General features: G+C 35.9%; 1 long non-coding RNA gene across 1 annotated transcript; it reads left to right on the top strand.

Annotated features, from left to right (window-relative positions):
- The first annotated feature begins 1,787 nt into the window (after positions 1 to 1,787).
- LOC121070139 lies at positions 1,788 to 13,537 on the top strand. The gene is made up of 3 exons (XR_005819920.1): positions 1,788 to 1,866; positions 9,443 to 9,692; positions 12,007 to 13,537. It is a non-coding gene; the product is annotated as an uncharacterized LOC121070139 (long non-coding RNA).
- The last annotated feature ends 8,967 nt before the right edge of the window (positions 13,538 to 22,504 follow it).

The raw sequence follows: 22,504 nt of genomic DNA, 5'->3' as shown, positions 1-22,504 counted from the left end.
TGATTCTGTTTTAATGTTACAGTAGGTTTAGGGATACTTCTCACAACAAAGCTGATGTAGCAGCTCATGCTTTAGGAACAGCGTATTTTTGTGCTTTGAGGAATAAAAAAGATAAAAGGAAGTGTTCAAAAGTCTCTCTGAGTGGGGGGTAAGGAGTGCAACTCATGCTTCGTTATCAGTCATCTTCTGTGCTGTGCATTATTACAAAAGTGGTAGAGAAGGTAATTTGTCTTAGACTGAATTCCTAATATTTTCATTTATTGTCCATGAAATATAGGTAACCCAGAGGCAGACTGTTATGATATAAACATGATGGTGGAGTTTCTATGTTAAAGAAACATAATCTTAAGTTTCTAGGTGAAGCGTATTTTCACCAGAAATTTGTCCCTCTGGCCCAAGTACTGCACCAACTACGAGCAGTAGTCCCATTATATCAAATTCATTCTCAACTGTTTCAGAACTGCAAAGAAATGGTGTCAAATATCTTTTATTCACAACCATTCCATCTCTACAGGTTTCAGAATAAAAACTCCGCTCTGTTATTCAAGCGTTGTAGACAATATGCATTACAAGTGAACAGTAGGCAAAGACTTTAATGAGATCTTTATATTGTTTTAATGAGGTATGCAAGTCAGTCAGCTATACTACATATACAGAGCAAAACTTTTGGAATGTGTATAGCCCTAAATTGTTCAACTGTCCCAATAACAATAGTTGATGTAGCAGTTCCACAGCCATGTTACCTCCAATGCTGGTAGTGCCTCATGAAGGACTGCAGCTTTGATTTTTTCTTTTGTGAAACACAACTGGAATATTAGCACAAAAACTTACATGTGACCAAAAAAGAATACCATGTTATGGTTAAGAAGGCAAAACTGATATCTAATTCCCACCGGAAACCTCTGACGGCAAATAGTTATCAAGCTGCTGATGTTATACAGGACCAGAATTGCTTCGTCATATCAACACCGATCAGTTCAACACTTTAAGACATTGTTGTGGACACTTTGTGAGGCAAAGAGGCTTCAGAAAGATATTCACAGTTTTGCCATCATCTCAAATGTCAGGAAAGGGGGAATTAGAGGAATTCTTCAGCCTCTCTGGACAGCCTGGAACCCGGCCAAGTGCCATGGCTAAAATATGTTTATATAGATGCTAACCTCCTAAAATTGCTCATTAATGCCTGAATTCATGAGATATTTGCCTTTTTCACCTGGAATATGCAAAAAGCCCTGTTAGTGCTGCCTCATTTTCAGGCCCAGAACTGCTCTGCTTTGAAAAGGCTAGGCCCATCAACAGTCCAGAAGTTGGCCTGAGTGGGATGGCTATCACTTGAGAAACTCTATCTAAAATGTGTTTTCCACACAGGATGGACACACCAGAAGTAGCCACACAATCCTTGAATGATGCAGCTCTGCTGGTACAGTCCCACCTGCTAAGTGTGACTGGGGGGGTTTCATGATACAGTTTCAGGTCAGCACTGTAATATCTCCTTGGTTAGAAGGAATCCAGCAACCACTGATCATGGAGCAGTAACATTATAGTTCTTTTTGAATAAAAGAGAAGAAAAAAATGAGTGTAGACCTTCACTCAAAAGAATAAGCTCCAGGCAGAAATCAAAGTGGCCAGAAGCACCTTGCTTTAGTTAGATGCAGGCATGGGTTCATAATCTTCCATTGGCTTGCTCTCGATTGCTTTCTCCTCACCAGCTGGGCCATTAGGATTATTCTCAGCAGGTGGCTAATTTCTTTCCATGCTGTCTATAGGAAGCCAGGTGGGCCTTTGTGTTTTCTGGGTTAGGAGCAACTGACACGCTCTTGGTTTCATAGCTGTGAGCACTGCTTCAAAAGCAAAATTCTGCAGAAGGTAAGGGTGTTTTGGAAAATTGAATCTGAAGAGGTTGGTGAAATAAATGTAAAGCGACCATTTGAATTACATGTGATGCTGCACGTCTTTCAAAGACCTGTGGAGAACACCAGTGTTGAGGTTATCAGTCTGCTGTTTCCACCTGCTGAGAGTGTCTTTAAATTCCAGTGACAGAAAGTGAAATAGATACTGCAGCTTCTCTAAAGCTAGCACTTCTTTAAGAAATAAGAAGAAAAAAAAGAATTATGAGATAGCTAATGTCTCATGTTCTGCATACTGTGTGATCGGACAGGTGTTTTGTGCAGAATCCTCAAGGAATATCTGCATCAATATAAACAGGAAGGAGTTTCCATTTCATAAATCACTAGATTGGCAGTCATCCATTACAATTTGTCACAGACATTATAGTGCAAAACCGAAGTACTGCCCTGGATTTTATACCCCTGTGACTGGAAAATTTGAACCCAGGGATTTGTAATTTAGGTGACTCTAGGTGTAATCATCCATGGCAATCTTATTAACTACTATTATCGCTGTGAACATTTTGGACACTTCTTCTTAATGGACTTTGCAACTGGATTTAGTGATTAACCCTGTAACATTTTCATAATGATAACTAGTGTCTCCTGCCAGAGACAAAATACGATAATTTTGAATATCAAGCGATTGCCTTATTCATGGAGTAAATATAGCATCATGTCGCTATACAGGAAGATTTATGAGTTAATCCCTGTATAGTGATAGATAAAGCAGCCCTTAGGTACACACTGTTTATAGTAGATATAATAGAGAGTTGGGCATTACTTTATTAGTGACAGTATGAGTCAGGGGACACTTATGTGCCATGCGTTCCTCATCATGCTCATGCAAAAATTCCATGAACACTCAGTAGATATTGGTGGTAAAAGCTGAGATAGCCAAGATAATTACATATCCTTACTCCCTGTAGCTCACAAGAACAGAAGACTAGCTGAATGCCCATGTGAGGCATAGAAAAGAGCATTCTTCAACAGTGCTGAATATTGATGTAGAAAGAGTAGGTTTTTTCTATCTTGGCAGTAGTCCTCTTGCCTGAGAATTTTATCAGCGGCAAAATTATTTGTACAAGTTTTGAGGCAGTTATACTTGACTTTCATTTACTGTTAAATATGTGGGTATTTTAAAGTTCTTTTTGGTTTAGTATTCTTTTATTCTCTTCCAAAAACCTCTAGCCTCAGTCTGGTGTTAGTAATTTGGTATACTTCACTGTACTTTAAGGATAACACTTTTGTAATCATTTTGTATGGGTTGTTTGTACTATGAGCTAAACATAATATATGCTTCTTTCAAATGAGGTATAATTCCTGAATAAATTATATATAGTGAATTTCAGTGCTGAACTTGGACCTTATTTGCTTTGGTGTAGTAGAATTTTTCTTTTGACTGTTCCAGCTGTCACCACTTTGCAGGCATTGTTCAATGCAGACAGCGTGAGCAAAAACTATTTCTATCGTTTTTGCAGAAAATATTTTTGACCTTGTGAAATTCTAAAATTTCATTTCATTACTTTGAAAGCTAAGATTTAGCGTAGTGAACATCAGGCAATCTGTAGTACTTAATCTACTAGCTCAGCAGAACACCAAATTAATTCAAATTTGAAAAGGACTCTCCATCTGTAGCAAAAGCATGTTCTCAATTACATATTGAATTAAATAAGAGATAGGAATATTTCTGAAAGCTTGAAATTTATGGTTTCATTAGACTGAAAAATTAAACCTAAAAACGTGTGAAAATCCACATTAATCATTTAGTTTTAGCACATAAATGCAAATGGCTTGGAACCTAGCTTCGTTTCAGACTGTAAGTAGTAATTACCTAGTGATACCTCATGAGCTTCATTAGAACCCTGCTTTTAATAAAAGTGGGGAACACTAGGGATCTGCACAAATAAGAGGATTATGGTATTTAATCAGCACAAAGTGGTAATGATAAAGCTTCATTAGATAGCATTTCGAAACATGGAATCAAGAAAGATGATATAAATGTGTTAAAAGTTCATTTTAAAGTATTTTATTTGATGAGTTTTCTTCTGTTCATGAACTCTTTGATTTGTATGAATTAGTTTTGATGCTTGAAACAATCGTATTCAACAGTTAGTAGATGGACAATTCTTTCTGCCAAACTGTTCTTATACAATGACAGTCTAGAATTATTTTTAATTTTCATTAGAATTTTAGTATTGTCCACAATTTGGAATATTTAATGACTGCTTTAATCAAAAAGTTGTTCCTGGTCCATTGCTGACCTATGTATTGTCCATAAGATGTAAGTTCATGTACAACCATATATACATGAGAATATTCAGCATAAAGATCCAGAAATATCTTTCTTTGTTCAGCCTTATGAACAATAGTCAAACTATATACAGAATTTCATATAACAAAAGAGTAGCAAATAGAATTTATGGAAAGGAGATGGATTTTTCTTAATCTTTGATTACCAGCCTGAGAGTTAGCTGGGCAAAATATAATTTTTAGCATCTGGATTTTAATTTCCCTTTTTCATATGTTCAAGAAAACATATAAAACTTCAGATGAAACATTGATCCTATAATATCATATTGATTTTGTTGTTGTTTAGCATGTATTCATATTATCATAGCGTTTATGTGAGAACATTATGGGAGGAAAAGACAGTGGCACAAATACCCACAGAACATCATAATTTACCTTACAGATTTAATCTGCTATTGAAAGCACAAATTGAAGAAAATATACTGGAAAATGTTTCTCAAACATAATGACTTAAATAGAGTAGTACAGTACTGATAGACCTATACAGGGGAATTTTATCTTCTTGGAATTGTGTGCTTCTAACTTATTCTATTCCGTTATTTCATGGGGTTGATGCAACTTGTAGACAATGATTCTCTCTTACCATACATCTTTAAAATAATAACAAAGAAAACTGAGAGGTAATGCTTAATTATTTTTTACGTTGGTTCTCATGCAGCCTATTTTAGATTTTATTTCAATATAGGAATAACAACTATTAATCTGGGAGGAAATATTGGTACATGATGGTGGAAAAAAGTAATACAGAAGTCTCCCTTTATAGGCATTTTACATTGATTTGAATCAGTTTATACATTTGATAGTATCAGATGCACTATTCAGGATATCATGACCTACTGTGAGTTTTTACTTAATGTATCATTAAGGTAGAACAAATGTACATTTGGTATTCCTAAAAGGCATCAAAGCATTAACCCTTTATTTTTCATTCTTTGTTTTATGATCTCATCATGTACTTGTAATTTGTCTTTTCATTTATAATCTAAAATTTTAATAGTGTCTCATTCCATTGCTTTGACTCTTGGCCTTATCTCATCTTGTGATATCCTCACCACTGCAGCTTTATCACCTGTGAAGTGTATACGTAGGCCTAGTACTACCTTTCTAGCCTCCTCTTCCTGTTCATACACAGTTCTAATACTGAACACTAAATCTTCAGTTCTTTTTAGCTAGTCATGAAGAACTCACTGTACAAATTGGAAGGTTAACTAAAAAAGGTGCTTAAACAGTTTGGGTTTCTATGCCCAACTGCGTAAATAGCCTGCATAAGATGCACTTCAGAAGATGCATGTGACTTTTGCACTTCTGCAGTTGCATTTTGGATTGCCCCAGATATCCAGTCATATGCCATTCATCCTCCTGATCTCTGTATGAGATTGATACTTAAGGAATGAGTTAGAAGAAAAAGATTTTGATATGACTTCTTTCAAGCACAGAAGCTTTATAATTCAAGATTCCTACATAATAATGAAAGTCAAGGATGACTCTTGGAGAATACTTTTTTTTTTTTTTTTTCCTGGTTGGGTAGCTGTAATTTTGTATGATTTCATACATTTTTCTCATTAAAAGCCATAATAATGAGTCATTCTGTCATTGCATCCAATATGTAATCTAGATGTTCACAGCAACGATATGTTTATAACTCTAATGATTTTTAAGTTCTGCATTGATTCCTCTTTTATACCAAGATTTTAACTGTTTTTGATGTTCTGAAATTCCTGTTTTTTCTCTTACACAGTATAAGAATACTTTGACTGTTGATCTTAATCAATGTAATCAATTTCAAACTTATTACTTTACCCAGCACTCATTGCACCATGCAGTTACAGCCTTAACAAAACATTAGTGCTGCTGTTTTTCTCATTAAATTTTCCTAAAGGACATTTTAGAACCCATATATTTTCTACACCACTGTTGGTGCTTCATTACAATAAAAAAGCACCTTTACTCTGCTATAGTTTTTCTTTCTAACTCGCTCTGTAGGTTCTTGTCAACGTTTTTTTTTTCCCCAAAAAAAAAATCAGATAGCTTTCTGTCTTATTAAATGTAATGCACAAATTTCTCAGAATGATGTTAACTGTAGCAATCAAATTCTTCATACCTGGGACTGAAAAACAAGTCATATTAAGGTCAAACATGCTTAGATCTGTGTTGTCTCATTATCCAATGACCTCAGAGGGTAAGATATTTAAACATAATACAATAGCAAATAGATATCAGAACTTCTGGAACAAGGAGAGTGCATGCATATGATTTTTCAAATGTTTCAATCATTTACAAAATCTCCAAGTTCAGATGATATACATATATATGTATATAAATATGTTGGTCTCAAATTACTTTTGGTTATCTTGAAACCTTATCTGATTTAATCAAATTCTTACAACAAGCAGCCCTTATGCCAAGAGGAAGTTGAAAAGTCTCATTCTGGCACAAAATGATTCCCATGTCTTTATCTTTTTTGATATTACTGGGGGTTGTAGAAGAATCCAAGAACATTTATTGCAGCAGGGGTTTGTAGGGCTGTCCCTGAAATTTCAACTTGTCCATCATAAGAATTTTTGCTGCCTAAGAAGCAGTGCCTCCAGGCTGCTCAAACAAGTACAGCTGTTTCATTTTCCAGCCATATGTCTAGACTGAAATATAAAAATAATATATCACTTACAGCATCTGTGACATTTAGTACCAGAGGTACTAATGATAGATGTCAGAGGTGTTAATGATAGATGGTTATATACAATAAAAACAGAGCTTAACATCTTTCACTTTATTTATAAATGACTAATAAGTCAAAAACCTTTATTGTTGGCAATCATGTAATAAAATTTATTATTTTGTTTTGGCAATGACTACTCTTGTCACATTTGAAGTGTGAATATTCAGAACATACATATATAATAAATAGGACTGACCCTTGAGCACTGTAAAAACAAAAAATCTAAATTCATTTAATAATTCCCAACAAATAAATCATTAAAAATAAAATATAACTTACTCTTTATCTAGTGGCACAGTTGAGTGTTATCTAGAATGAAGATAGCTAATCCTCTACAGTCTATAGATGCAGTTACTAGCTATTCTCAAACTCACAGTCTTTCTGAGTTTGAAATAAGTTTTGTTGTTCTAGATGCAGCTCAGATGGTTGAAAACATTAGTTCATAGCTTCTCCCAGTACGTCATCACTTCTAAGAGTTATCACCACTTCTGTTTGCCAACCTAAGCACACTCAGTCATCACTAACTTGCTTCTGTAAAACTATCTGGCTTAGAAAAAAACCTACTATTAGCTTATGCTAATGTGGAGTGCCAATACCTAGGTTAAGCCAATAGATCTGAATAGACATTAATAGGAAGGAAAGGGTGATGTGGAGCGAAGAACAGTATCGGCTTTACCTAGCACAGCTGTAGCCAAAAAATGCACATCAGACATCTTACGACCCCAAAGACATTCTTATATTCTAATATTCTCTGTATTTAACTGCAGTAATGTTAGCTGGACCATGAGATGCCTGGTTAATAAAATAATGCATGATTTTGCATAAGCTTTATTCTATTATTCTTTATTCAACTGAAATTTGGTGTTTAAAAAAAAAAAAGTTATTTGAATGTGATGAGTTTGAATGGCCAACATATCTGATCAAAATGATATAGCTGTTTTGGATGATTACTGAAGGACACCACAGAGATGGAGGATGTATATGCACAAATTTGATGCTTGAAATTAATAATAGTTTATAGATGATTTTAGACATGAATTGAAATGAGTTTTCTTATACCACAGAAGTAATATAAATCTGTTGAAGCTCTGGGCTATTCTATGGTAGATGTTTGTCTCTTTAATAATAAATCTCCAGAGTTGAGAAACTGTACCAAATTTATACTATTTTTATAGTGTGAATCCATTTTTTGGAGCTCATTTAACCCTATCAATTTAACTGATGTTACAAATGCAGTAATATCTTGCAGTGGTATAAGCACACTGATGATTGAATCCCACATGAGTACTGATGAAGTGGAAGAGTAGTAGGAGTTTAAATCAAAGAAGATTTAAACCTTTAATTCTTCTGAATTACCAATTTCGCTTAAAAGAATTTTACTCCAGATTGGAAGTCATTTTGGAAAAATCTAATTCTATATGCTGAAACAGATAAAATTGCAACCAGTCTAATATTACCAGTTTTATTGGAATTATCACAGAAATTAATTCAGTACAATATTATTGGTTTTTATTCCACTACCTGTGGCAATTGAATTCTAACAGCTGCACAAAGTGTTTAAGCAGTACCTTAAGGTGAAAACTCTTGTGATTAATTGTTTCCAGAACCACCCTGAACATAATAAATATGTAAATATTGGATAGTTTTTCAATATTTCTGCCTTTATTTGATAATACCAAAAATAATAAGGTAAACTACCAATCAGCTTAAATATACATTAATAGAAAACAAGCAAGTTATGCTTTCATTTGGAAAAGGCATTGCAATTAAAAACAGGCAGCTGTTGCAGAAACCTTAAGGTGTTTAATAGGGAGAGCTATAAATCATGATTTATAGCGAATGAATGCAATTTCTTGAAATGGATCAAGCTTGAATTAAACCTGCTCCAAATATGCACTTTATAAGGTTTTTTATCTAGCTCTATATGATCCGCAAAATGTCACTTGAATGGTAGCCAGGGATGTAATTTGTACTTCCCATGCGAAAACAGAAACAAAGTTAAAACTAAAGAGAGTATAAAGCACATTGCACATTCCAGTCATCAATTCTTCCTCGTAACATCTCTACAAAGTCTCTTTTTACTGCAGTTATTTTTTTAATACCAGCATTGGACATTTCATGGTATCTCTGGGGTCTTTGAACTTCATGGGATCATATATCTAAGGAGCAGTTTTCTGCCACAGACTAGTAAAAGAATAGGGAGCAGCATTATTTCAGAGATGATTTTCAGAGTGGGAATGTATGTGAAGGTATAGAGAAACGTTTATGGGGGCGAAAGCATTCAGCTTTTCTGTGTAGATTTAAATTGGCAGTCACAGGTGTAGGAGAGTTTTGGATAGTTAACTATTTTGTAACACGACTGCAGCTATGAATATGTTAATTTTCCATATGCACAAATTATATGAGGATTATATGACAGATCATCAATATATGAACTTGCCCCATAGCAAATGCAAGTTCAGTTGTCAATGAAATAATCTGGGACAGTCTTGGACAGTAACATTCTAACTTCTTTGTTAAACTGTAGAAGCATAACTCCTGAGAGGTTTTAACCTCCCGATGCATTCAGTGTCCTGTCAAATGACAGCTTCAGTTCTGGAGGGCCCAAGATATGAAGTCTTCAATGCCTCCGTGTTCTACCTCCTTGCTAGAATGAGAAGGATATTCAGTAGTTCTGCAGATTTTGATTTTTCTATGTATGCTGGAAATGATGGCCACCAGCAGAAGAGACAGAGATGGTACCTGGAGCTTCTCAGTTACTGGTGGCTTCATGCAAGGTAAGCTATTGCTCAGAAGACTAAGTTACACAAGCAAGAATATATCCATGATATTGGCCACTGTAGTTTTAATCAAAGCCAAACTGTATGTAATTTTCAGTGCTGGTTGTCTCTGTCAAAATCTGAACAGGGTTACTGTGGGATATATCTCTATGCTGATAGCCATGCAGTGTTGCCACTGGTGTTACAGACAGGAGCACAAGGCAGATGGGTGCTGTCATTTTCTCAGAGCTATTTGCATTTCATGAATTGAGAACACACAGAAAATAACCCTAAATATGTTAAGAAATGGAAATGATTAGAAAACAGGAAATGATTAAAACCACCACCAACAAAACACCCAACCAGAGATAAAAAAAAACAGGGACCATCTTTTGAGTAACATGCTCACTTTCTCGATCCACTTTAATAGCCTATTAAGACCTGTAAATCAACAACACAGTAGGAGAGAGAGACACGCTTTTTAAAATTTAGTTACACTTGGTTTGAACTGTAGTATACCATAAAATAGATAAATCCAGAAATGTTACAGGTTTTATCCTCATTATCTGAGTTGCAAAATGATAAACACGGAAAGATGCTTTGTAACTACTAAATAATTTTAGGAAATTGAAACATTCTGATTATCTATAGAAAAAGGTGTTTTGTTGACTGATCAAATGAAAATTTGAGACGAGAAATGATTGTCAGTTCCAAGTGTGAATGAATGCATATATATGTACATCTATATAGAAAAGAGAAATAGGTCAATGTTTGTTTTACTTCTGTATGAAACTAACACTCAAATCATGCTTTGGGTGAGTTTGTTCCATGTTTTGACTTTCTTGCAGTTTGAGGGAAAAACAAGCTAATCTATTGCTAACTAAAATAAATATTTAATTACTAATCTGGGTAACGGACACACACACAAAAAAACCAACATCTCCTCCTCCTGCTACCCTCTTCCCAAGCTCAAATACCAAGCTTACTTTTCTGCCACTGCCCCAACTGGTTGCAGGGATTCGGGGATTACGGTCAGTACATAGTGGTTTCTCTCTACTGCTCCTTCCTCTTCACATTTTCTGCTCCAGCCTTGGGTCTCCAAAAGCTGCAGGGGACATCTACTCTGCCATGGAGCTCGAGCTTTAACTCCTTCTCCTCCTGTGGCCTTGATGTTTCCTCTGCTGTTTCTTGCTCTTCTTGTTCCCTCCTCCTCTCTCCTGGCATTTTATGCCCTTTCTTAAATGTGTCTTCATGGAGGTATCACCAGCTTCACTGATGGGCTCAACGGTGCCCTGTGGTGGATCTCTTGCGGAGCTGATGGGACCAGGCTGTGTCCAGCATGGAGACAGACCTGGCCTCCTCCCACAGAAGCCACCCCTGCAGATGCCCCAGCTACTACAGTCTTGCCACCTGTACCCCAAAACACACGTACCACGAAAAAAGCTCTGAAAATGTTTGATTTTAGTCTATGTTAGAATTGGAAAATTTTGTGAAGTTTTAATTGTATGGAAAATCCAGTTTCCTTTCAATTTTTTTGCCTCTTTCTGGCATACACAGTGGGTGATCACTTGCTCTGCATTGAAGGTGAAAATCTGAAACTGCAAAACCTGGATCGGTTAAAAATCAAATGACATAACTAAAAATATAGCCGTGTGGCTGAGCCTTTATTTTCAGAAAACAACGCTTCTTTAATTCCTTAGCACTGCTATAATTCACTGTCATCTTCCCTCTCCCCACCAAAGTCGTTCTGAAATCTAATTGATTAAGAAAGAGTGTATCACCTCTGGAAAACTTAACCTTAAAGCTTCTAATTTTCAATAGCAGAGTTGCAATTAACCAATTACTTTTATTGTTTAGTGCTCAGACTTTAACAGCCTTTAAAAATGCTGCTATAAACATCAGTTGTTTATGATCCTGCAGTTGTAAGACACGATGCTATTTGCATCTTGGCAGGTATTTCATCTCTGGTGGCTGAGAAATACATCATATATCTCTGCTTGAAAGCTCTTCAGCAGTATTCCATATTTCCTGTCATTAGCAGTGCAGCTGCAGGTCCAATCACATTCATTTTGGCACAGGAGTCTGTTCTTCTAGCTCACCTTTGCAGCAGCTGTTAGAGAAAAAATCCCTTGGATTTTAGTCAGCACACTAAATATTCTGTAAAGATTAGTAATCACTCAGACTGGCATGCCAGAGGAGAAACAAAAAGGCTGTATTTGACCTTTTCCAACAGGAAATTCCAACATCATATTGTTACAAGATTTGTTTACTTACATTTTTAAAGTGAAAATCTACAAAATGTTCTGCTGTAATCCTGATTATTTTTTTAAAGGCTAGCAGCAAATACATGTTCAGATTCCGCCCAAAGTAAAAGGAACTCCATGCAGAGACTGTAAAGGAAACAAATGTGCAGAAAAAAGCAATCAGAGAGGAAAGCTAATGCAAGAATGAACTAAGAAGTGTATTGTATGTGCTGTATATGGTAAAGACTGGACAAAGCAAATTAAACACTTTCACTAGGACTAGCATACTCGTTAAGGAAATACAAAACTGTCAACAAGAAGAGAAAATGTCATGAAATGTCAGCAGCAGAATAGCTACAAAATGAAATGGAACATTTTCCTTGGGATAAAAGCCTCATAAACTCCACGAAATTCTTCCAATCAAGTTCTAAAAGAACAAGAATAAAGCCTGAGGGAGAAAATGTCAATGCTAATAGACAGTCAAATGGAAAACAGTCCTATTGGGCAGAAAGAAAAATAAATGTATCCAAAGTAACATCCAAGCACAGACTGACCTGAGCGAATGACCTGGTATAGGAGTCTTCAAATTTAGAGATAACAATTGCTTTTTTGAATAGGAACACAGGCTGTATTTGATTTTTTTCAAATTTTTGAAATATTTTTTTTATGCATGATAATACAGACAGACCAAAAAAAAAAAAAAAAGGGAAAAAAAAAGGCATAGAGAAAAGCTCCTCTGGAATCCAGTCTTTTCTAAAATCTATGTAATTAATTTTGTAGCGTGAGATTATAACTATCATAAGGACAATTGGAAAAGGTACTAGCCAGTGAAGCATTGTTTCTGCTTTTAATTCATGAAATGGAGTTACTAATGGACTAACTAATTCCTATTCCTATTTCCTTTTCAAATACATAAGAAGTATAGGCAGTGGGGTCAGAGACTGAGGAACAGTTCACAGTCTAAGTAAATCTGCACTGAAGTTGCATGAAAAGAAGACAAAGTGTGTACTATTGACAATGAACACATCCTGAGTAAGAATCTATGCTTGAATTTCTGGGCAAGTGCTTCTCTGTGCTGTGACAGAACAGGTGGGCTGTGCGTCCAACCCCAGGTATGCTTGTAACGCAGGTGTTTTTATGGCTGTAAATTCAGTGCAATGAACAGTAGCATCTATAAATGTACAGAGGAGAAACCCCAAAGCATTGTACCCTTTTCTGTGCACCTGAATTTCCCCGAAGTTGTAATTATTTTTTATTCGCCCCAGAGAAAGTTTGTGTGTAAATTAACACAGGTTCCAGTGTGAAGCATCATTCATACAGAAGTAACAGTGAGAAAATATCAGCATAGCAGTATAACTTTACATAGAATGTTTTCATTATTCTCTGAGAATCTGAGTTTTTTTTGTTTTGTTTATGTTGTTTATTTATTTATTTATTTTTCAAATGAATATGGTCTATTTTGTGAATCCAAACTTTAGATGGCACAGAGACATTGGGTTACTTGGTTCAGTGAAAATGATAGTTCCTTCAGGCCTAAATAGTTGTTCATCTTCAGGAAGCAGAGTAAATTGTGTTATGAAAATTTATATGGTGCGTGGTAATGTATCAAAATGGCCAAACAAATTTTTGTGAGTTGTTATGTATAGTGGACTTAACATGATTAGTGCTTTTCAAAGTCTTTTTCTAGTGTCAGGAAAAGAAGCATTTCTCTCTCCTGTGGTTAGACACCTTAGTCCTTCTTTTGCAACTGAATTCAGTCCATTAATACAGAAGACATCTTGAGCTCAAGTACCTGGAGATCATGAATCTAATTTTCCAACTTCCTTTGCCTAAAGCAGATTCTCACCTTCATCCTTTTTCAGAGACTCTTCTTGTATTTTGAGGGGTAAGTGCCCTCATTACCACATGCTAACATTTTTTTTTTTTTTTTTTTTTACTTTGTATAAAATCACAATCTATTAATATAAACTATTAACCATTTGTGATTCATAGACCTATGAATAGTTTTGGGGGTTTTTCATAAGTATACTAGTGTATAGAATAGAGGGAAAGAAAAAAAGTGTAGGTAATTTTATTTTTTTATTTTTTTTTCGGTAGAAGAGACACATCATTTCAGTAGAAATGGAAGATTTCTATCAAAAAGGAAAGAAAACAGCTCAGATTGAAGAGATTAAGTCTAATGTTACTGCCACAGAAACAATGGCAGTAACACAAGCCTCCAGGCTTTATGTCTACTATGAGTTTAGCAGTATGTCTGCAGCAGCGGCATCAACATCCAAGCAATATATTATTTGTCTCTGGCCTTGGATGCTAAGCTAGGATGGGGATATTTAAAAAAAAAAAAAAAAAAAAAAGTAGGGGAGGGGAGAAAGCAGAGGCGGGGAGAGAAAGTAAGATCCCAGAATGCCTGCATCATTATAATTGTTGAGGTAGGTAATATCTGTATTGCCCTACCAGTGATTAGAGCAGGAGTAACTAACCTACAATTTCATGACAGGATCTACTGAGTTTGGCTTGGATGGAGTTAATTTTTGTTCATAGCAGTCTATATGATTTTGTGTTTTCAGCTTTGTAACTAAAAACATACTTATAACACACCAATGTTTTAGCTATAGCTGAACTGTGCTCATGCAGCATCAGGGCCTTCTCTGTTTCTCACTCTGCCCCTCAGTAAGGGGCTGGGAGGGGACACAACTGGGATAGCTGACCCAAATTCACCAAAGGGATATCCCAAACCACCTAACATGATGTTTGGCAATAAAAAATGGGGAGGGCGTTGTCTTTCCACATAATCATTGTTTGGAGACTGGCTGGACATCATTACAAATGTAAGGATAACTAAATCTAATTTTTTAATAGTTTTTAATAGTGTTTATAGAATGTAATTTTTGTCTTCCAGACGCACTAGCTGCATGCCTTATGAAAGAAGAAAAAAGTACACATTCCTAAATTTGGCTGAATGAAGGAACATATTTGAACTGTAAATGTGAGTGCTTATTTGTGTAGTATGCTGTAGTATGGATGCTGTAAAAAAAAAAAAAAAGGACTCCACTGGACCTCTGATGCCCAATGTGGTAATGCAAAAAGGTGTGAATAGAAAGATAGATACTTAAACTTAGCAAAACCCACACAAATGTGTTTATATACAGGGCATTCCTTAAGCCAAAAGCTCTTTAAGAGCAACTATCTTAGAAGAAAAGAGAAAAAAAAAAAAAAAAAAGCCTAAGGGATGTGTAAGGTTCTCTCTTTAATTATTTCTTCAGTGCCTGGAAAAAAAAAAAAACACCTTCATTTCTTTAGGGATGCAGAGATGACTAAACCCAGGAGAAGATTTACGCTTGTGAATTCTGGATAGAATCTAGTTACTACTGATCAGTGTCCTGACTTAGGCACCTCACTTTTTAAGAAATGTAATACTTAGGTTCCTCTCTTTCACCCTCAGCATTTACTCCTGATCACCTTGGTACCCAGTAATTATAAGTGCAAAACCACTGCTGAGGAAAATGATTGTCTAGCTCTACTCTGCACTGGTGCAGCCTCACCTTGAGTCCTGTGTGCAGTTCTGGGTGCTAAAATGTAAGAAGGACATAAAACTATTGGAGTGTCTCCAAAGGAGGGCAACAAAGATGGTGGAGGACAAAACTTAGGAGGAGCGGCTGAGGTCCCTTGGTTTGTTCAGCCCAGAGCAGAGCAGGCTGAGGGGAGGCCTCATGGCGGCCTGCAGCTCCCTCACGAGGGGAGTGGAGGGGCAGGCGCTGAGCTCTGCTCTCTGGGGACAGCGACAGGACCCGAGGGATTGGCTGGGACAGGGGAGGGTCAGGCTGGGAAAGGCAGGGAAAGGTTCTTCACCAAGAGGGTGTTTGAGCATTGGAACAGGCTCGCCAGGGACATGGTCATAGCACCAAGCCTGACGGAGTTCAAAAAGCATAGGGACAATGCTCTTAGACATATGGTTTGATTTTTAGGTAGGCCTGTATGGAGCCAGGTGTTGGAATTGAAAGTCATTGTGGCTCCCGTCCAACTTGGGATATTCTATTATGTTCTGGTAGTAGGGTCTCCAATTCCTTTTCCCAGACTTCCTGTCTATAACCTTAACAAAAGGGTTGAGGCAGCTTGGATGGGACTGTGAACTCCACAAGATGAAAAAATACTTTAAAGAAAAAAAAAAAAACAACTCATTCTCCCCACTCCCGACCCTCTGCAAGCTTTGTATGTGTAAAATACAGATGATGAATAGCAACATCAGAACAGAAGGAACAAGTGGTCTTCCCGTTCGTTTCCCCTGCCTTTGAAGAATACAATCCCCAAAGACTTATTCTCCATGAGTGTAGTTCCACTGAATTCAAAAACAAAATTTATATTTGTGTTTATGCAGCGTACAGCCCCTTCAGGCTTTTCATCCGTGAACAGATGCAGCAAAGTGAAAGCATCCAGAACCATAGAGGTACTGCTCTCCATGGTGGATTTCCATGGCATCTTTCATTCCAGCTCTCCAGATTTTATTTCCACTGAAATTATGAGGTAATTTAAAGGGTGCTTTTAAGGCTTCTTATTCGGTATGAGATTAATGGGAACATTCAGCCTCGAGATTAACAGAGTATACACCTAGAGATGAGGTAGTTTGAGCTCTGAAGATCTTGTTCAGTAGAAGGGAGGAATGTTAGCTGCTGCTCCACTAATTAATGGTTAAATTACCCTTGGGTAGTAGGTAGCATATCTTTACAATCTGGTAGCTCTAAATTTCACACCTAATTGTAGCAGTGGGAGTTAGAACATAGGTTGAAGACATAATGAAATTACCACAGGGAGGAACAGACTAATGAACTGAAGTCCAGCAAAAAGTTATAGCTACATTGATGTCATCTTGAAAATCTGTAAATAACAACTTTGAAAACCATTGAGGGCACTAGACAATGGATTTTATGTGTATATAAGCATGAAATGTAGATTGGGAGGAATAATTGAGTTTGCTATATTGTTAAGTATGTACTTGGAAAAAAAGCACTTGGTCATCATGCACACCTTTTTCATCTTATTTGCATTTTTAATGCAGAAAACCACAGAATATCTCTTCAATCATACTGAATTGGTTTGTGTCAAATAGTGTATATACAACTTTGTAAGTTTTTAATTCTTCATCAAAAAGCTGAGAGAAAAAAAAAATATATATTCCTCTTGTTGCTTTTGGTATTTGGAATTTCAAAGTCAAACTTTCCCAGTTTTATGAAGAACTCTGAATTCTTATTTTATTGAGTAGTAATTCTAAAACAGCTTATTAATGAAGTGGCCTATCTTAAATATAATTATCTTCAGTTAATAAAATACAGATGAGTGAATCCAGTGCTTTAGCAAATTTAGCAGAAAACTGATCTCTGCAGGTGTCTTCTTCAAGGTCTTTTAATAGGATTTTATAGGTTTATTATTATTACTAAGTTCCTGTTCTGTGGAAATGTCATATGAATATCATGTATGATCCTTTGCTTGCTTCGTGTGTTTGACAAAATGCCCCTTGACCTTCCAAAAGGTAGCCACAGCATTTACTTGTTACATAAACTAAAATGCAAGTGATGTGACTATACCTATATAACCTTTGTAAACCTCATCTTTCTAGGTACTGTGGATTTTTTCATGGATTATAACTATACAAGCTGCACCATCTATACCAATATCACCTATATCAAAGTTTGAGCTTTATCCAAAACCTGGACATTATCCAAACAGTGAATCATTCTAATAGTGGGTTCACTAGTCACCTGTGCCAGCACCTCAGTACTCACCATCACAGTTCTTTCATAATATCCTATCCTTTTTTGCTGCAGATTTGCTGCTCCACTGCTTCTTGTCCCATACAACACTGCAAGGCAGGAATAAATTACTTTTCCTTTATTCCACAGCCTTTTATGTAATTAACGCTATCCTCACGACCCGATTAAGATTTTTTTTATTAATTATTATTATTATTTTAAGGTCAAAAAGCTGTCCAGTCTTGTCTCTTATATTCTGTTGCCTAGACCTCTGACCACCTGCTGATATCCTCTAAGCTGTATCCAGTTAATTCACTTTCTTGGACCACAGTTACCAAGCCTGCACTATTTGTATGAGGGCTGTAGCCTTGATAATTAGAGCAGGGAACAGGTGTTCAGCCTTTGATGCCTCTATAAATCTCAGATCCCTTTCTGCAGGTCTGCTACCTAGGCATTTTTTTTTTCCATTCTGTCTCCCCTGTCCTATATGTATGTGGCTATTGTTGGCTTGCACCAATTTTCACTTTTTCATCAGTATATTGTCCTGAAATTTAGGTGCAGTCCCTCTCACCTTGGTGCAAATACACTTAACATCCTCTGCTCCCCCATCCATGTAAATTAATGAAGTGAGTGAATAGATCCTTACTCAGTACAGGCTTCTGTATGTCCCCCAAAACACTCTTTGAATTTCACTATGTTAAATACTCTCTGACTAGAGTTATCCAACTAGTTTTGCATCTAGCAGTTAAATCAACCTCAGCTTCCCATCTTTTTATGAGAGTATTTTATAACATTGTAGTATATGATATGTACTGCTTCTGCAGAATGTTTGCAAATAACTTGCTGGAATATTTATGTCACGGTTTTCTCAGAACTGAGCACAAGCTGGCTATATTTCTTTAGTTTCCTTATGCTCATTTTTCCCCTCCCATTAACTTACTATACTATGCTTACTATATATATATATATATATATATATATATATATATATATATACACATATATACATATATATGTACATATATATATATGTATATATATACATATATATACACACATACTTACTATACTATTACTTACTATATTCACTTATAATACATTAACATTTACTAACAATAATTTATTATTTTCCCATTTTTTTGGTGCTTCACTCTTCCTTGATGATTTTGTAAAAAGATTTTTCAGCATGTCCTTTAAGTATCTCAGGAAGTTCAACAAGTCACAAAGTTTTGAAAATATGTAACTCTAAACTTTTCATTCCCTGATACCTTACCACTTTTTTGTTGTTACTATTAATTAATATTAGGTAGCTACATGCTTGCAAATTATTGTTTTAATGAAGGCTGATGAAAAATGTGACACATTTCAGCTTTCTCAGCATTCACTATAATATATTAATATTTTTGTCCACTTGTTACCAAATTCACACTTTCCCTGATCTTTTTCTATATATGAATGTATTTTGTTGACTCCTGTATATCACAGGATTTTACATTTCAACCAGTTATCGTTGTATTTTGCCAACAATTGATAGCACTAGATTGAGGCCATTTTCCAAAAGAGCAGTTACTAGGTAAAATGTAGATATTAAGAACTGTATAATGATACATTTCCTTGATAATTAATTACAGTCATGAAGCACATAAAACATGGTTAATAATTTGCACTTTAGTTTGATTTTTTTTTTTTTCTGACTGGTGATTAATCCTCTCTTTCTCATGTTCCCTTTGCTAGATTAACTGCCAGTCTTTTTCTTTAGGTGAATACTTAGAAGCTACGATCAAGTCATCTTTCAAACTGCATTTCATCTCTGAGAAATCACACGGAGTTCTCCCAGCAAAGATCTACCCCCCGCTATACATCTGTAAACCCACCTGTTTTTATTCACTGTTTCCCATCCAGGTATGGCAGAAAAAGATTATTAAATCAGTTCTATTATGGTGGTTAAAGGATGATCAAGGTTGTGAAATGTGAGTGTATGGGTTAAAAGTGTGTTGATGGGCTAAGGTGTAAGATTCAGAGGCAAGTGGTACTAAAAATGTGATAGGACAAGGTAAGAGTGGAATAAGGCAATGCCAGTCCTCTGCTGGGACTAAATAAATAATCTAGAGAAAATCACAGCTTTTTTTTTTTTTTCCCTGCTGTTTGTTTATTTGTTTGACTACTTGGTCACCCTGAACTTTTTGGCTGTGTATGTAACACCTGTTCAAAAACTTTAGATTTCATTAACATTCTGAAGATTTGAAGATTTACAAAATAACTGTTTTCTTCCTTTCAGATCATTTTCAGAAGGTAAGCCTGCCTGAACACTTTGTTTTGACACATATCCCCCATTTTCACATGTCCCTCACATATCATCCCCATTTTCTGTATTTGTGGTTGAATTAATAAAGATATAGTAGTGTTTGGCAAGCATTGAAAAAAATCATAAGCCAAGACTAAAATATAAATTCTTACACTTGAGAAATGTGTTGATTCTATTGTTATTTTAAAGGGATTGCTTTAATTCCTTCCTAAAACATTCTTTGTAATATATACATGTAGGAATTGTATACAGAACATATGATGACAACTTTGATTTCGTGTACATTTAGGAAAAAAAAAAATAAAATACGAGACTCTAATCCAAGACTAGAAAAGTACATATTAAGAAATTAATGAAAATAACCAATAATTATTTTTCATTCTTTTTATTTATCAGTTTTATGTCTTATGTCCAATGTGGTGATAATTCAAACTGTCTATATTTGAATTAACATCTGAAGTGACCTTAGCTGTAATGCAAGTGGTTGTATTGCAAAAGTAGAGATAGACCTACACAGAAATTGTGTAGGCTGGATCCACAGGCTAGCTTAGTACTAGCAAAACAAAATGGTTGCATCAGCCTCTTGGAGTACTTGGGACTCCATTGCATTACAGGGTTAAACAGGAATGTACAGGCAGCATTATTTTACTACTGGTAGATCCTTTTGGAAATGAAAGTCCCATTTAACCTGAGGTGGAAACCTATGTGTATACGTGAGAAATATAACTCTTTTTGTTCCACAAGCCAGCATTGCACTAAAAACATTACCGTGAAATGGTCAAGCACTTCAGTAATACTTATACTTCCATTGGCTCTCAATTTGTGTTACATTATTTGACCATCAACCTTCTTCATACAATAAAACACATAATCAAAGCAGGGAGCTAAGATAAAAGTGAAGAAAAGCACAAGAATCTCCACCTTTTTTTTTTAAACAAGCTTAGTCTTTGATCATTTTCCATTTGATCAAAGTGTGCTTTGATGTTTTTTTGAAGAAGTATGAAATTATTAGAACAAAAATATAGAATTTGATTCACAGTTTATCTAAAGAAAATAAATGAAAGAGCTGGACTGGTAGTTCGTAGTAGGTAAGGCCGAAGATGTACAAATAAGTGGGGGGAAAAAAAAAAACAAACCCATACATAAAAAGGAAGATAATCTAGTTACAGAGAAAAGTGGAAACTGGGAAAGCAAGCTAAATATAAAATATATTTCTTCTAGAAAATGTGTCACTAACTGCCAATCAGAATGCAATAAATGTTCTTTTGGAAAGAAATGTATACTTATGAACATCAAAGTGCAAAATATATTGCCGATTCATGCCTGAAAAACGTTTACCACAGCTGGAACAATTTCATTGTAAAGAATGCAAGAAAAAGAGGAAGAAAAGGCTAGGGAAAAAACAAAACAAAAAAACAAAACACAACAAACAAGTATATTTTCAGCCTACTGTGTTTTATTAGAGTTGCATATTGAGTGAGATGTTTTGTTGTTGGGTGATGACTAGACTGGAAATTAGAAGAACTGCTTTAGGTGAATTTCAAACTTTTTTTTTTTTTGAAGTCATCAAAATGAATGTCTAGTATGTCTGTAATTTTGCATTGAATTCATAGTTTTCTGGCCTGGAATATGACCTTTGTTCATATTCAGTGATAAAAATTTCGTACATCTTTAACATTCTGTTCTTTGTTTTGAGAGTTTTTTCCTTCTATGGTTCTGATGGCAGTGTTCTGGTTTCTTTGCAGGCCTGGTTTTCCATTGTCATAGATTTGATCTTAAAATGTTCCAGTTGATTCCTTTTATGGTTATACTTTCTAAAGAGTGAACTTGCTTTTTATTCTGTAGTTAAAAACAACAACAACAAAAAAACACCACAACCAAGCAAATCAAACAACCCTTCCCCCATGAACAAACGAAACAACAAAAACTGAAGAAGCTCAGGGAATATGAACTAAATAGAACAATCAATAGTAAGTGCAAAATAGTAGATTGACATCAAAAGAAGCATGACCAGCAGGCCAAGGGAGGTGATTCTTCCCCTCTACTCTAATCTCATGAGACCCCACCTGGAGTACTGTGTTCAGTTCTAGGGCACCCAACAGAAGGACATGGACCTATCAGAATGAGTCCAGATGAGGGCCATAAAGATGATCAAGGGGCTGGAGCACTTTTCCTATGAAGGCAGGCTGAAGGAATTGGGGGGGGTTCAGCCTGCAGAAGAGAAGGCTCCAGGGAGACCATATAGTGGTCTTCCAGTACCTAAAGGAGGCCTACAGGAAAGCTGGGGAGGGACTCTGTCAGGGAATGTAGTGAACGGACAAAGAGTAATGGCTTTAAACTAAAATAGGGTAGTTTTAGATTAGATATTAGGAAGAAATTCTTCACTGTGAAGCGTGGTGAGGCACTAGAACAGGTGGCCCAGAGAAGCTGTGGATGCCCCATCCCTGGAATTGTTCAAGACCAGGTTGGATGGGGCTTTGGGTGACCTGGTCTTGTGAAAGGTGTCCCTGCCCATGGCAGAGGGGTTGGAATTAGATG

This window comes from Cygnus olor, chromosome 4, assembly GCF_009769625.2.
Source record: "Cygnus olor isolate bCygOlo1 chromosome 4, bCygOlo1.pri.v2, whole genome shotgun sequence".
In the NCBI taxonomy this organism is placed as follows: Eukaryota; Metazoa; Chordata; class Aves; order Anseriformes; family Anatidae; genus Cygnus; species Cygnus olor.
This window is presented reverse-complemented; position numbering and strand designations above follow the sequence as displayed.